The 16,898-nt window shown below is 48.8% G+C and overlaps 1 protein-coding gene across 1 annotated transcript in view; it reads right to left on the bottom strand.

The window, feature by feature from the left end:
• The window catches only part of LOC138511245 (endonuclease domain-containing 1 protein-like), a 42,136-nt gene extending 29,906 nt beyond the window's left edge, over positions 1–12,230 (bottom strand). The window contains exon 1 of the mRNA XM_069626786.1: positions 12,112–12,230. The gene's annotated coding sequence lies outside the window, so the exon portion shown is untranslated. The remainder of the gene's footprint in view (positions 1–12,111) is intronic.
• Positions 12,231–16,898: the final 4,668 nt, after the last annotated feature.

Raw genomic sequence — 16,898 nt, 5'->3', positions numbered from 1 at the left:
AATCACCAGGCCGTCCAGATGAACATGTATTAAAGGTGCTGATACAGTGCTTTCCACAGGCGCGTACCTACCAGCAGCGGGGGTTAAGGGAAATTAGAGGGAGCACCCCATTCACGGGACATTGTATTATGGATGGCTGTGATAAAGGTGCTTAGGGCACACATGCAACACAAGAACCCAGGGGACGGCAGTGGGGCAGGGGTACCCAAGGGGGACACGAGGGGCTCTGGGTGTGTGGGGTAAGGGTGTGAGATAAATATGGTGGCACAACACCTGGGGTGTCGCCGAGCCGTCAGTGTCAGGTAAACACCACAGGTAAGTAGGTCACATGTGGGTGTTACAGACAGGACCTGCATGTTAGGCCACATGGAAAGAATTGTGCAGACACACTAAGGAAGTGGGGTGCTGGAAGAAGGACTCAACTGGTCATTCCCTGGAGACAGCAGTCACTGTGAACGGAACCTGCCGACACAATCAAGGTCGGCAAGCCAGGATAACAGGCACTCGCTGAGACCAGGGGAAATTAAAATTCACAAGAATATGTTCAGGGCATCACACTCACAGCATCATCAGCGGTTTCAAATCACCCTTTGGCAGGTGGGTCTGGAAAGAAGGATGTAGGATGAAGGGGCATTTCAGTAATATTCAATCAGAAGGTGAATTTTGGTGTGCCCGAAAGGCAACAAGTATACTGTGACCGCGATGTTGTCCATGAAGCCCCTCATTGGTCGGATGCTGTGTGAATGTACCCCTTCCCACCAGCTCAGGGTATCTCATGTTTTTTCCTTGTGTGCTCACCAATGGCAGATAAATAAAGTTCCAGAGGTCAGCATGATTACTTATTAAAATTAATTCATGGGGTGGAGCGGGAAGGAATGTGGCGCCACAGGGGAGGTGATGAACAAGGAGGGAGTGCAGACTGTTTAGCTCCGCTCATCTTCAACTAACCTATGTCTATCTATAGGGGACTGACGGGGTCCCACCAGTCAGCTTAGTAGGATGTTCGATAACTTGAAACACTAATGGCAACTGTTTCCCACTGTGCAAATAATTTTCTAACTGTATAAAAGATTTGACTGCAGTGGGCGGTTTTGTCAGCTCTCATAAATAGGTTCTGGTCCACTGTGCTGTTTGATTTGTGGTTGCCCAGCTTTAATAAACAGAGTTACCTTTTGCCTGGTGTACGCTCCTTCTTGGATTACTTCTGGTATTTTGTTGACTACGTGCTCGTGTAGGATCCCTGAATCAAACACATTGTATTCTAGACTCCATCCTCTCACTGATCCTCTTTTACGTTTATATGGAGCCTCTGAACACCCTCTCCAAAGGTCTTGATATAGTCAACCACCAATACACGGATGAAACTTCAGAGTAAAAAGGCCACAGGGCATCGGTCATCTCCACAATTACCTAGCCATCATACAGTCCTGGATGTCGACTGCCTACCTAAACCTTTATCCCTCCAAGACCAAATTCATCCACATGGGTCCCCCGCTAAACAACAACTCTTCCAACAAAGGGCTCAATGATATGCACATGTATGGATTTGATCCGCAACCTTAAATTTGAACAAAATCCTTCGGCTTCACCACCGACAGCAGCCTGTCATTCCAGAAACACATAGAGAAGAAGGCCCAAATGGCCTAGCTCCAAATCTCCCCCCTTCCCAATATCGCACATCACGGAAGGACATGTCCTCCTGTCGGGGCTCCCAACGGATTACCTGGCTCCCTTAAAAGCAGTCCACCGCACTGCAGCATGCCACATTACTGTTGCGCAGAAATGTGACCGAATCCCTCCCATGCTATGTGAACTATGGTGGTCTTCAATCTGGTCCAGGATACTATTCAAAACTGCTTGTTTCAACTTTAAAAAAAATCACAAGTAGGACACCAGTGTACCAGGCATCTAAGCTCTACATATCTGGTGGCAGCAAATATAACTCACAAATCACCCGCAAATAATTATTTTCACACGCCCACCCTGTGAGACTCAATCCCTGTATCAGCTGAGAATGGAACCACAATTTTCCAATTCTGCAAATGTGGATTTTTCAACCATACTGGACCAAGAACTAATCACGACAGATGCACAGACTGAGGCACAGATCTCAAATCACAGTACTGCGCTAGTGTTAAAAGATGCCAGCCTAACACTGGCAGCCAACACCCTGTATAGTGCTCTGCGGCTCTTGCAAATAGGGCTTACAAGGTAAATAAAGCTCCAGGACCAGATAAGATCCAGGGGGACTTTGTTAAGCACACTGAGAATTCATTGGCTCCATTTCTCCCTAGGGATAAATATGGCCATCGGGAAACAGAAAATCCCCCAAAATGATCCCCATAGTTAAGTAGGGGGATAGAGCCAAGCCATCCCATCTGCTTCTAGACAGCTCAGGGACAGTTTTTCAGAAACTACTTCTGCATATGATGTCAGGCTGGCTGGAGGAAGGGACCACAGGTAGGAGTCAGGGCAAGCCTGAGCATCCACCGTTGAGCAGTGCTTCAGACTCTGTCTCATTCCGGCTAACTATAATATTCTTAAGCTATCCTCCCCTTTTGACATTTTTGTGAATTTAACAGCAGCTTTTGACACCATAAACAGAAAATTAGCATGGATCCATTAAGGAAAGAAGATATGGGGAAGGGTGTGTGACTGTTTTGGAGACTTAACACAAAACGTAGAATGGCCGGAGTAAGGTACGGCCTGAATGTGGAACTGGCATTACCTATTTCTGCCAGAGTGGGTGTCAGGTAAGGGTGCATCCCGACCCCCACTTTATTTAGCTTTTCCCTGAAGGACCTAGAGGATTATTAAATCAGCTTTAATGTGATAAGGTTTTATGCGTAGATTGTGGGGTGCCTTTTGCAAGTACCATAGGCAAAAGGACCTTCTTATTATTGAAAGGAACCCCAGTTAATGTTGGTGGGAAGAGTCTTAGAGCAAGGTTTGTAATGAACAGAAAACATTTTGGGGTTGTTCCCACTTGACTACTAGCAGTTGTACTTCGAAGAAAATCTACAGTGGAGGAGGGCCGTTGGAGAAAAGTATGAATCAACTGAGTCACTCTGCAGGTGGGGGGCTAAGATTCAAAACAAAGTTTGGAGGAGATTCCCCGGTGCAGGATGTAGAGGTCTAGCAGTGAAAAGCAGCGCTTGTAATGACATGGTGCCGGGATGTGGGCGTGAACTTCTTTCCCTCGGATTGGATCTCACAGAACACATTTTTAAGTCCACTTTCTGTACTATTCAAGGGGCACCTTCTATGTCCTTCCTCCTTGAAACTGAGAGCAACACAGTCACTGATCACATTGCCTTTTTGGTTACTGTATCCTGGATCACAAGTTGATCAAGCCTCTCTTATGGACCTTCTAGGTTGGATTCGCTACTATGAGTAGCCTATGGCTACCATGGATTAGATTCCCTGAAACAATTCTATGAATCCCTTAACATCTTCTGCCGCTGCATTATGCCCACCATGGAATACTCCAAGGTGAGCATACTCTTCCTGCCCACCACCATTTCTGATGGAAGCAATAGCTTCATAGAAACAGCAGCATACAGGAAAGCAACCGAATGGAACAAATACCTTCACAGGATAAGTGTCATCGAAGCCACACACAACGCAAGACAAGGGATAAACAACTTCCCACACTTCGTACCTCCTTCTTGCAAAAGTTACACTCATTCAGACAAATTGACAGGGAATTGTTCGGGCATTGAGAATACCCAGAAATGAGCTGCTTCCATACAGAGAGAGTGAAACCATGGACAGAATACCCTTGGCCATCACATATCATCCAGCACTAACACAGCTGAGTAGAATTGCTAAGGACCTATGAGCAATATTTAACAGAGACAAGGAGTGACATCTTCAAAGAAACCCCTTTAATTTCATACAAACAACCAAAGAATCTTGCACAGTCCCTCACCAGATGTACCTTTTCACTGGATCAAGAACAGAGAGGATAGGGAACAGTCCCATGCAATGTTAGGAGATGCAAAACATGCCAACACATCTGTATCGAATCAGTTGTAAAAACTCCACAGAAACAAACATTACAGATACAAGTGCACATTTTCCAACGTGGCACACCTCATCCAATGCAAGAAATGTCCACACGGAAAGTATGTTGGCGAGACTTGCAAGGAACTACGTCTTGAAATAAACCTGTACAGGTGCACCATCGTGACCCTTAAAAAAGAAACACCTGTTGGCCAACACTTCACTCAAGATGGGTACATGCTGCATGACCTGTCAGTGACAGTACTAAATACCACACAAAGAAGAACAAGGGAGTTCAAGTACTAAAGATTCTCAACCTGAAAAATGCTGGTCTGAACATAGACATGTGATTTATGTCACACTATGGCCTACTTTGACTGGAGATCTTCAAGAAAACCACATCGACAGTACCCAAATTTGACCTGCCGCTGCAACCCCCCACATACAACTTTTAGACACAATGTTTAGATCCCCGAATGGGTCAAGAGCGAGGCACCGTGCATGGCAATCTTAGATGTCTCAGCAGAAAATACTGGTGGCACCCATTATTATAGAATAGGCATGCCGGCCAACAGTGGAAACTTCACCATGGGAACAGTTATAAACTATTTTTGTATTTGCTCGTTGTTTGGGAGACACTGTCCAATATGAAAAAAAACATGGAGGTCCTGATTCACACGTATGGGACAGCGCTATTATAAAATGCTTCTATGAATCAGGCCTCAAGGCAACATTTGGAGATATCGCCTTGGAAACCTGGGGAATCGTTCTGTATGTGCTCCACGATATACATGCACGTAGGCCTAAGTAACTCAGGTTAGCCTATTGTACCACCCTAGCACAGCATGAAGGCTATGGAAACATGCAGTCACCTCTGACTACATTTTAGAACACACACACACTGGTACACAGTGCTTAGTTTTTAGTAAGGTGGGGCATTACAATCACTGCAAGCAATCATTCGGCTGTGACTGCCCGGAAGATGCTTATTCACTTTGTAATTGGAAAAACTTGAGTCTGCTATAACATTGGAAAATGCACACCACTGTACATGTGAAGAACCTTACTGCACAGGGAAGTTGTTAAAAAGGATATCCATTTCCTTATCAACCTGCGTGCCTTTGAATCTAACATTTTGGAATTTGTCTACAATAGCTTTTTTGTGGTGGGTTTCACTCATTAGACACTAGGCAATTAAAAGTTTGGACACATTACAAACTGCCGAACATTTCCTTGCAACGGGGATCCTGCCTCTTAGTCTTTGCGCATGTGTCTGTTTTTTGTTTCCTATTTATGGACCTTCAGATAATGGGGCCCTGCAGGTCTGAATTCCAGGCATCCTTTTTTTCTGCAGCCAATGGAGTTTAAAGGAGGAGAATCCCTTGCTTTTTTCACATGTCAAGGTAATTTCCAGCTCTACATGTGTTTTTTTTTGTTTCCCATTTGTCTTGTAACCACCATATGATTAAGAGGTCTATGGGACTTCCAGAGCCTATGGACCACCATCCGAGCACAATATTTTGTTATTCCAATAACTTGGCTTTTGCAATTAGAAGCAGAATGTTAGTTTTTACTTTAAAATCCAAACAGATTCAACATTGAAGACATGTAAAAGCAACTGGAAGATATCTTGCATTTAATTATGCAAGAAGGCCGTTTTTAAAATGAGATGATAGTGCATGGCCATGTATTATAAGGAATAAGATACCCACTACTGTATGTAAAAAGCACATACGTTTACAAAGGCACTCAGTCGTTGGCCTTCGTTCTTCTAGGTGGTCATGCAACTACTTGCTGACTTGCAGCATCTGCAATATCCTTATAAGGCATGATAGGAGGCACTGTATCCTATATAGAATGACCAGCCTGTATATCTTGCCTAGAATGCATTCTCTGCCCTCCTTTCATTGGCTCTACTTTCTGCGACTGTGCCTTTGTGCAGGTGGAGGCCATTAACGTTTGTGACCTCATTGCTGGAAGTCTAGTACCACCACTAAGCATATTGATTATATAGCAGAGACCATTTTAAGATCAGTGCCTGCGTCCATTTTGACTTTCGAACATCTGTTGCATATTTTCCCATTCAATCTGATGGACTCTTGGCTGAGAGGAAAAACCCGAAAACATGTGTGCCTTAAAACTTTTTTATGTTATATATGCAGTCACTACCAGAAGAGTCGAGAAGTTACTTTTGACCTTTTAACAGGCGTTGCCAACTTCGATTTCACTTTTGTGACCTCTTTCTAAGATCAGTGCTGATGTTAATTTTTACATAGTTTGCATATTAGACCATTAATATGCTTTATTCGTCTCGGGAGGATAGCTCGGGGGCAATGTGCTCATCTTAGAAGCAATACGATGCGGAGCAACAGAGGTTCGTTCCTGGGTCCGTGCTTAGAAACCTGTGGGTATTAAGCGCGTTATAAATAAGCAATTACAATTCATTCTAATAGCATCTTTGCTGCGAGTGCAGACTCATGAACATGCTATTTTTTTTACCCGAAATCACCATGTGTATTTATCAGAGATACTTACAAAATGGGTGGTCATGTTAGTTTTGTTTTTTTAACACCATTTGCATATGTGTACAGTCAATGATGTGGCTCCTTTCTGGAAGAAAGAGCATTAGTTATGACTTTTTCCTGAATGATCATTCACTGCTGCGGCCTCTTTGCTGAAAGTGAAGGCACACAAATTGCTCGTTAAACCCAGTAACCTTTTGATTCTTTATTACGGATCGCTTAAAGAGCTGTACTTATATTATAACATGTTTTACCTACCTGACCATTCTCGTACATGGCCTTTTTGCTGAGATTGAATGACTTTTTAATTTCAGTTAGAGTATTTTACATGTCTGCCAGGTTTAAACACAGTAGTTTATATTTTTTGTTAACTGACCCTTTACTTCCATGGCATGAGGCCTACCTGGCTAAGGCGAGCATGATGCTGATGCAACCAGAAGGCTATAGTCATCCAATCAATATTCTGTGACAGTCCCAGCTGGGATCAGGCAGAGGAACACACCTAGTGGTTAAGTCAGTCCTAGAAGACATACCTACTGGTTAGACCAAGGGCAACATGTGGCCGACATCTCGCTCGTCCTCCATGCAGACTCTGAAATGGTTGACGAGGGGCTCTGGCTCTTACTCGACTGTCTTTCCCATATAGCCATTAGGGATGACACACTGAAATCTGCCACACGTGAGAATGCTTGCCTACCATAGCTTTAGACATCAGCAATAGGTGCCCTGCTGAGTTAGTGCCAGGGCATCTGGAATGGTCCTATCTGGATCTCCCGCTACCTCTTGAAACTTCTAGAAAGCTGGCAGGACTCGGCACCCACCTCCTGTTGGAGGTGACTGGTGCCCTCCGCGCGCATCGCCGTAAGCCCCGGGCTCCAAGAACGGAGACCACACGTCTGTCTGGGTTCGGGCTTCCCGGTCGCACTGACGCGGCCGGGAAATGCCCCGTTTATTTGTACTGGACGCGACGGCGTGCAACGTCACGCAGTCGTGTGCGCGCCCGTCAGCGGCGCCACACTCCTCCTTTTTCGGGGAGAACCAAACGATTATAATTCAACTATACAATGCAAACCAAACAACACTGCAAATAGAATACCTCACAAACCCTGATGCCATGAACACCCCTTTATTCGCATCCACCCGGGTCCCCTTAGTCAACAGTTGTCACCTTTCTGATTATCAGCCAAGTGTCCCAGCACGTAATCGGTGAGGCGAGCAGGTTTCCCTCGCCCAGCCCTCTGGGGGTACCTCCGGCTCGCCTCCGGCACGGGTGATCTGTCCATCGACGGGCCCCGGGCTGGGGACTCCGGCATGCAGGGTTGGTCTCCCTCGTCCTCCGGGGCTCCTCCAAGGTCCGGATCAGGAGGAGGGTCAGTTCTGGGATCCCTAAGCTTCTTGAAGAAGCTTACATTGCGAGTCACTTCCGACCGGCCATCTGATGCAGTTACCATGGAGCCCCTGACAGCCACCATGTCTAGTGGCTCAGGCTCGTACGGCAGGGAGAGCTTCCCATGTGGATGTCGATTGCGAATGAGGACCTCCTCACCCGGCTCCAGCTGTTGTGGGCGGAGCCCCCTCTGCACTTTCTCTTGCTCAATTCTCACTCGCCGGTCCATTTCGACTCGTTGGTCATCAATTACTGCAGGCTCTCGTTCTCCGACCTCTGGCAGCAACCCTCGAGGACACCTCCTGAACATCGCCTCTGCGGGGGCCACCCCCGTGGACGCATGGGGCGTGGTGCGGTACACCCTCAAGAATTGGTAAAGGGCTCTCTGCAGGGACTGCCCCTGTCCTTGGGCGATTCTAAAGGTCTTATTGAGAGTCCTCATCAAACGCTCTGCCTCCTCATTTGCTCGAGGCCAGAGAGGCGTGATCTTCCGGTGCACCACACCACAGCTCACCATTAGTTCTGCAAACCGTTCACCCTTGAATGGCGCACCATTGTCCGAGCACAGCGTGTGCGGAAACCCATGAGCCGCAAACAACTTCTCCACCGCCACAACCACGTGTTCAAACGCCACGTAATCCACAAACTCCACCTCGGGGTATCTGGAGTACTCATCAACCAAGACCAGGAAGTGGGTGCCCATGGTGGTGGACCCGAAGTCGGCATGAACCACCTCCCATGGATGGGTCCCCCTTGGCATTGCCTCGATGACTGGCTCCCGCTGCACAGGCGATGCAGCCTGGCACCAGACACACGCCGCCACAAAGTCATCCACCTTGCATTCCAGCTCGGGGAACCACACCTTCATCCGGAGACAGGCCTTGGTCTTGGCGGCCCCTTGATGACCCTGGTGCGCCAGTGCAATCACATCACCCACCTTTGACTGGGGAACCACAATCCGATCACCCCGAGGCAACAGGCCAGATGTGGAGAAGGACAGTTCTTCACAGACCTTCCATAGTTGCTCCAAACCAGTCCGGGCTTCCTGAGTGCGCCCAGCCAGGGCCTCGAGTGCTGACATCCAGGACCCTTGCTGAATGGACTGCCTCAGCACCTTGAAACACTCATCCTGTGCCGCTGCAGCCTCCAGCTCTTGAAGAGGCATGGCATTTGGCGTGGCTGCTTCTACCAGGACTCGGACATGCTCCTCGGCTTCTTCTTCACAGGCATCTCGGTCCCCTCTTCCAGGCGCCCCGGGGTGTGTGGAGAGGTAGTCAGAGGCGTTATTTGCCCCCGGTCGGTATACCAGAGTCACCCCATACTCCAAAAGAGCCAGCATCCACCTTTCAATACGTGCTGGCGGCTTGGATGACGACCCTGCCATGATGGGCAGCAGTGGCTTGTGGTCAGTTATCACCGTCACTGGGCGTCCGAGTACATAGAGTCGGAAGTGGCAGCATCCCCACACTTGAGACGAAAAATATGTTCTCTTCATCTTCTTCCTCTGCTTGTTCTACGTGGGCCTCCTCCTCGCTCTGGTCCACTTGAGCGACGTTGGACGGCCGACCTTAGCGAGTGGAGCTAGCTCGGCCTTGGCCCCTTGGCACCAATACGGGCATAGTCGCCCTACACACCCTTGAGAAGTGGTCCGGCAACCCGCACTGTCCACAGGTCTTGCCAGCTGCAGGGCATTCTGATTGGTGGGGCAGGTCATACCTGCATTTTTGGCAAATTTCACGTGCCCTCCCAGCTCTGTCTCGGGTGCCGCCACCAAACCTCCTGGTACCTCTTCCTCCTCGCTTCATCACGCAGACCTCTTCAGTCTTGATAGACCGCGACCCGGCCTCCATTCTTGCGGCTCTCGCTTCCGACACCTCATGGCACCTTACTAGCTCAAGGATGCGCTGGAGCGTTATCCCGGGCTCCCTCAGCACCTGGCGCCTGAGCTTGCCTGATGAGCATGCCTGGATAAGCATGGTCCTGATCATATCCTCTGCGTCACCCCAGGCACATGCGAGCGACAGACGCCTCAGGCGGCCATAGATCGTGTCCAAGGTCTCGTCCTCTTTTTGTTTGGCAGAGAGCATCACAAACCGCTCATAGTCTGCGTTGGCAAGGGGAAGAAAGTACGCTTGTAGGGCGGCCTTTGCTTGATCATAAGTTCCATTCCCTTGTGGCAAATTCAAACGTCTCCTGGACAGAGGGCCCAGCCGAGTACAGCATCGTAGCCAGCCTGGTGTCGTCATCAATCACCTGGGCGGCCCTGAAGTACATGTCCAGGCGGTCCACCCACCTTCTCCATCTGGGCCCCAAGATGGAGGGCGGGCCCGACACATCAAATTCGGGGATGGGCTGCAGAGCAGCATGGGCACGTACCTGGGCCATGACAGGTGCTGCTTGTTGAACGCCAGCTGGTGCTGCTGGTTGTATTTGGGGTTGAAGAGCTGGAACCGCTGCCTAACCACCTGCAGGTTGCTGCATTTAAAGCTGTCGGCCCTGCGGGGCCGCTGGGGCACGAGGAAGTAGCTGCGCCGCCGCGCCGTGTGCACCATCCTGGTCCTCGGTGTCACTCATGAGTTTGAGCGCACAGGCACTCCTATACTGTTCACCAGGAGCCGCAACTCAAACACCCAGTCCAAAGTGACTTTCAGCATGAACCACCCTTGGATACAGTCACTTGCAGCACACCTCTGTGATGATGAAGAGGATGAAGGCTGGTGAGGCCACCAGGATGATGATGAAGGGGATGAAAAAGGCACCCTGCCTTTAGTTATTCCAAAAATTGTGCCAAGGACAAATAGGCTATGTAGGCCCAGCCAAGATGGGCCTTCTCCTTGCTTCCACTCGACGTAGAAAACCCAAAATTGAGTCTATGCACTATTTAGGCATAACATCGTGTATGTGTAGCCATCAGCTACCAGGATGTCCAAAAATTGGGCCTGGGGTCGCCTCAGGGCTCAAACCGGAGCCTCCCGAAGTCCCACAGCCTGTTGCACAAAATGGCCACCAGCCGCGTGGGCATCGCACTACCCGCGGCGTGAAACGAAGTACGTGTTCCAACCTCGTTTTGGTGAAAAATTGTTCCTGTGATCACCGCCGGGCCCGGGCATCGTTTCCCCCACTCGTCGCCACTGTTGGAGGTGACTGGCGCCCTTCGTGCGCATCGCCGTAAGCCCCGGGCACCAAGAACGGAGACCACACGTCTGTCTGGGTTCGGGCTTCCCGGTCGCACTGACGTGGCCGGGAAACGCCCCGTTTATTTGTACTGCACGCGACGGCATGCAACATCACGCCGTCACGTGCGCGCCCGTCATCGGGCAGCGCCACACCTCCTACTGACACCCTGTCCCTGCTCTGCACAGCCCGCCTTGGCAGCCAGTGCATCAGATAACTCAGGGTGGTCAGGTACTGCCTATGGTGCAAAATGCCACGCAAGGTGGAGCCCACCCACCGGTCGCTGATGGCAAACTGGAGGCCTATATCCCAGATCGATTCCTGGGTCACTCAGAGTTCACTCATCTGAAGGTCCAAGGTGACAAGAGCGTCAGGAAGGGTGACCTATCATGACAGTATCTGACTCCTAAACGCCCAAACGCTCCCTCGTCGCAGTCACTGCCTCGCCCCTGAGCTACACTTGGCATGTGGCACTGCCCGCAGCTGCAGGACTGCGCGACCAAGGCAAATTGATTCTCAAATGTTGTGCATTAAACGTAGCACCTCATAAAAACCTAACATGTGGCTGTATACCTGGTCTTCTTTAATTAACAACATAATGAATTCCGACTGATGCTCTGTTTACCTCAATGGAAGCAATTGGGCTGAAGTGCCAGATTACAATTGGCTCGCAAAATGGACATTATGCACGGCTGGTCAAGTGGCACAGCGAGTAGCGCACTCACTTTGACATCAGTGCAGAGTCTGCTGATGCAGGTTCGAATCCGGCAGGACCAAACTCAGCCTTTCATCCTTCTGAGCTCGATAAATGAACACCACACACCGTGGGTAGCGCTCAGATACCCGAGGGTTCGTAGCGCTATATAAATGCCAAATTATTATTAAGAGTCGACTGTTTTTTCTAAAATTTGGTATTCTCTTTTCAGACATACAGAACATATAGTGATTTTTATGATCTGCTGAATTGGCTAAGTATTTCCTTGCTGTGCTTATAAAACGTACAATACAGAAATTAATGCTTACCCACTCCTGCGCCCCCTGACCTCTTCTCGCCCTTCCAAACGGGTCTCCTACGTGCACAGTTCAGGGCACGGTATTTATACACTATAGCACCCGGACATTAACACGTTGCACCTCTCTCTTTTCACAGTCCTAACAGAATGAGGTGTGTCACGCCCAGGAAGCAGACAATGACACTGGCCCTACACGTTTAACAAACGTGTTAACCACTTCTCGTTCTCTCTGGGACATAAATCACGTGACCGATTACCGGATTTCTGCTAGTCAATTTCCCGTCATTTCATGCACCGCACACCAGGCTGGGTTCTGCTCAGTGGCTAAGATAAGATCTCTTTGTTTAATGTTTACTTCTATGTTTATTTATTGCTAATGCTTGTATTGCTCCAGAAGCAGGGTTCATACCTCTACAAGACTCTTAGGGCCTGATTCATGGAATTTTAGCACTGCCAACAAACACCATGATTCACAGAGTGTGCAAATTGTATTTTTGTAAGGCAAATTCAACTTTGCACTGCAAAAGTACTCTTTGCGCCGTGATATTTAGGTCTAATTCACTGTGCAAACAGGTCCTTGAAATGAATGGGAGGTGGGACAATGTCTCATCGGGTGCTGCAGGGTCCATCCCCTCCCTTTTCATATAAAGACCTGAGGATGTGTGTGAAGAGTGTGAACCAAGACCCTCCTGTTACAAGTTTATCCTCCCCGCCCCTGTCAGCTCCGGTGTCCGGTCAAATGGCCGACAGACAAATGGTCGACAGGACAATTGGTCGACACAATTTGGTCGACAGGTCAAATGGTCGATTTTTTTATTTATTTATATACATTTTTTAGGTTTTCGTTTAGGGGAAAAAAGGGGTTTTTAGCAAGAAAAAAGGGGTTGGGGGGACCTCCCCCCAAAAACAAAAATGTGAAAAAACACACAAAAAAATTCGACCAGTTGACTTGTCGACCTTTTGGTGTCGACCAATTGCCCTGTCGACCATTTATTTTCGACCAAATGACCTATAACCGTCAGCTCGACCATTTATTTTCGACCGTCGACCATTTATTTTCAACCAAATGACCTAGAACCGTCGGCTCCTACTCGGTGGATGTGCTCCATAGGGAGTGTTTGACGGAAAACATCCACCCAAACCCTTAGGGCTTTCTATGAGGCATTGCAATGAAGATTGCCCTCAGAACTGACTACAGGAGTTCATTTTTTGGAGGATGTGGGATATGAAAATAAAATAAAGTGCAACTACTTTCACTAACACCAAGAGACCCTGGAAAGGGAGGCAGTCTATGAAACCCAGAAGCTTAACCTAACATAAAGTCAGTGGTCGAAGTGAGCGGGAGCGGTCGGGAGCGGTGCTCCTATACTTTTTAAAATTACCTTGTACAGCTCCTGTACTTTTATTTTAAAAAGAAACCGTTCCGGAATGGTTTTCGTTTAAAATAAAAGTGTAGGAAGAAGTTGAAACCTTCACTTTCAGTGCACTGCACTGAACGTTCCCTTAAACATCAGGTGCAAGTGCTTGCGGGGTGTATTGTGTGTGGGAGGGGTTGTGGCAATGGGGTTTGTGGGGAGCAGGGGCAGGCCAGCAGGGAACATAGCTCCACTACTTCTTTTCATACACTTCGACCACTGCATAAAGTAAATATTTAATCTTTGATTTTTGCCTTCACTTTAAGAACCTTGACTTGTCAGCTCTGCCATCACCCTTTCCCTGGTTGAGGAGAATCAGGGAAATGGAAAACCGTTTTGGTTTAGGGGCAACATCCGTCCAGGCAGCTGTGTTTGTGTGGGATCCTAGGACGTGTTCTGAAAGTTTAACTCTCATTTCCCCCTCTGTATTGTAAGTGACGTGTAACTGGAATGCTGGCCATTTGCCATAAACTAAGTGAAAGGAAGATATTCCTGTGGTTCTCAGCATACGTGGCTATGGGTTGCATTGCTCTGTTATGAGACACTGTGCCTTTAAGGCACAGCAGAGGCACCAGACGGGAAGCGGGGGGTGGGGGGCAGGGGGAGAATGGGGTGGGAGGAGCTGGGGATTCCGGAAAAGGGGCAGTTCCTATTGGATGTGGAACAGAGAAGAATAAAGTGAAGGTCCTGTCCCGCTAACCGGTGTCGCATCTGCCCGACTACAAACTGCTTCAGGGCGATCCTGCAGAGAGAGAGAGGACCCTACAAAGCCGGCACAATAACATCAGAAGGCAGCCAAGGACCGAGGTACTGTGCAACCCCTGCAACCCAACGCGCAGCATGCGACCAACAAGGCAACGGCAGAGGTGATGATACGGTACAACGTCCTCACTAGACTCGTGAGAAATCTCGATGATCAAGAGGAGCTCGACAAAGAAACTATATTGAGAGATACCCGGGGAACGTACGGGCAAAACATGACACAGATGTCAGAAGGAGAGCGGTACTCAAAGAGCTTGTGATAGGAGATGAAGTAATGGTGAAGCAGACACCAATCAGTAAGACAGATCCAAGATATTCGCCAAACCCCTTCAGGGTAGTAGCCGCCAAAGTATCCATGGTGACAGCACAGAACGCTGCTGTTAAGATGGATTTCTGAATTCTGACCTGGAGGGGCAGAGGTTCAGAAGGCCAGCCTAGTTTCTTGGAACAGGGTAACCTCTGGACAAGCCAGACCAATCAGGGTAGCGATGGCGGCGGTCAAGACTAAGTCTCAAGAGGGGTGAGGGTGACTGAAGACCTCACTGAGCAGAAAAAGCAAGGACACTTACAAATTACTCCAGACAGGTGTTATATTCAAAATATAGACACATTTATTACAAGGCCTTTGTAACATCGACCATAGCAAAGAATCACAATAATACTAAAGTAAACCAACACATCACAATCAATACAATATATATACAAGACCGAGGGGTCTACGAAGTTATGAGTACGTAATATGTAGACCACCTAGATGGGGAGGAAAACAGGGAGTGCAAGTAATCATTAGACCCAGTTTGACATCAGAAATCCACCTAACTACGAAGAGAGGAGCCTTATGCTCAAAAGTACCTGCACACGCTGGTGCCAATGGATAAAGTAGGGTCTCTTCAAGGGTCTCAGTCAGTTCGGGAAGGTGAATGAAGCGATGCAGAACAAGTCCCCACCACTCAAGCAAGGCCTCCGCTTGTGAGCAGAGGCAGGGTTAGAGTGCGGGATAGAGTCGCTATTTCGCAACAGCGGTAGAAAAGAAACGGGCTCCTGCGCGAGGGGCCCTGGTTGGGGTATGGACTACTCATCGGTCCCCGATGCAGGCAGACCGACCCAGACTTCTTCAGTTCAGTTCACGTTGCTGGCAGGTTCAGCTGCGATGATCTGGTCGTCTCGACAATGTGTAGATTCTGTGTAGCAGGATGCAGGGTTGAGGGTGTCCCAAATGCAGCGGACGTGCACAGGTTGTTACCGCAGCAGGGCAACCGCGTTTACTCTGGTCCGGGTGCACTCGTTTCACTTCAGACCTGAGAATGGCAAGTGTACGAACTTCGGTGTGACGGTGCCGTGGACACAGAACAAGCAGTAGACGAAGTTTCGAGGGCTTCCCCGAAACGGCGGCGGTGACAGAGCAAAGCATCCTGCGTAAGCTGGTCAGCCCACTGGTTGGCCCAGGGACACTTCCGAAGAGACTTACTTGCAGGGTTTGATGAAGGTGCCGGGAATAGTTGATCCCAATATTCCAATGGGTCGAAGCGCCTTCGCAGACCATCTAGGATGATCAGATGCAGAAGGGTCTCGGAGGACGACAACAGTTCAGGGTGCCAAACCTTCAGCAGGTCCCCAGCGGTTCCTCGACTCAGCTTCTTGTTGCAGGATACTTGGCTCCTTATCCCTTGTTCGGTGTGATCTCAGGAGATCGACCTGGTAGTGGTGTTTTCAGCCTCCTCTTATCAAAAGTTCCCTTTGCGCCCAAACGGAGAGGACCCAATGGGAGATCTGCTCACAAACACTCACACCATATGTGGACCTCTCACAGACCACGGTGGTCCCAGGCATTCAGGACACTCCAGACTCTCTGGCACCCAGGATGTGTATTGGGAACATACATCCCAGCCCACATCCTGGAGGCACACACCAGGCATGCAGAAGCCCACGAAAGCTTTGGGGTTTCGCGGGAAAGTGCATGACCAAATAAGGACTGACCCGGGTCGGCTCGACCTGGGGAAGGTGAAGGGGCAAGACGGTCAGAGGACAGGACAAAGAACCTCGTGGCATGGCCATTTTAGGAGCCAGGCCACTCATTTGTACCAAACGCGGTAAGTGCGGATAACATGGCAAAAAAGGGTTCAAAACACAAGAGAAACGATAGCTGCCACCAGTCCTGTCTGTGACACACTTGCACAGTTCATAATAAGTCCAGCAAGAGTTTCTAGGGCCTTTGGAATGACTAGAGACCCAAGAGCATGGTAAAGTAAGTTACAGTGCACTCTTGTTTCATGTTGCACAAAAGCTGCAACATGAGGAAAGGACTAAGGGAAACAAAGTCTCCCGGTACTGACTGTCTTAGGGGCATGTCAGTTTCCCCATAAGAATTGAGCAAAAGCCCAGACGTGTGGGGCGGATGGCTGCACTTCTCTGGCAAAGTCTAGATCAGGGTGTAAAACAGCAGCAAATATTTTGGGGGTTGCCAAATGGAGGGAAAATTACATACAATTATAAAATCTTTCCTAACAGCTGCACTGGAAAAATAATTCACATTTCAAGCACCTTATCAAGAGCAAGGGAAAAAACGCACCCCGATTAGACCAGGAGGCAGAGGCAAAGGGACCCTGTGATGACTTGGGGA

This window comes from Ambystoma mexicanum, chromosome 6p, assembly GCF_040938575.1.
Source record: "Ambystoma mexicanum isolate Mex_15411 chromosome 6p, UKY_AmexF1_1, whole genome shotgun sequence".
NCBI classification, from domain to species: Eukaryota; Metazoa; Chordata; class Amphibia; order Caudata; family Ambystomatidae; genus Ambystoma; species Ambystoma mexicanum.
The sequence above is the reverse complement of the archived record's forward strand: the minus strand, read 5'-3'. Positions and strand labels throughout refer to the sequence as shown.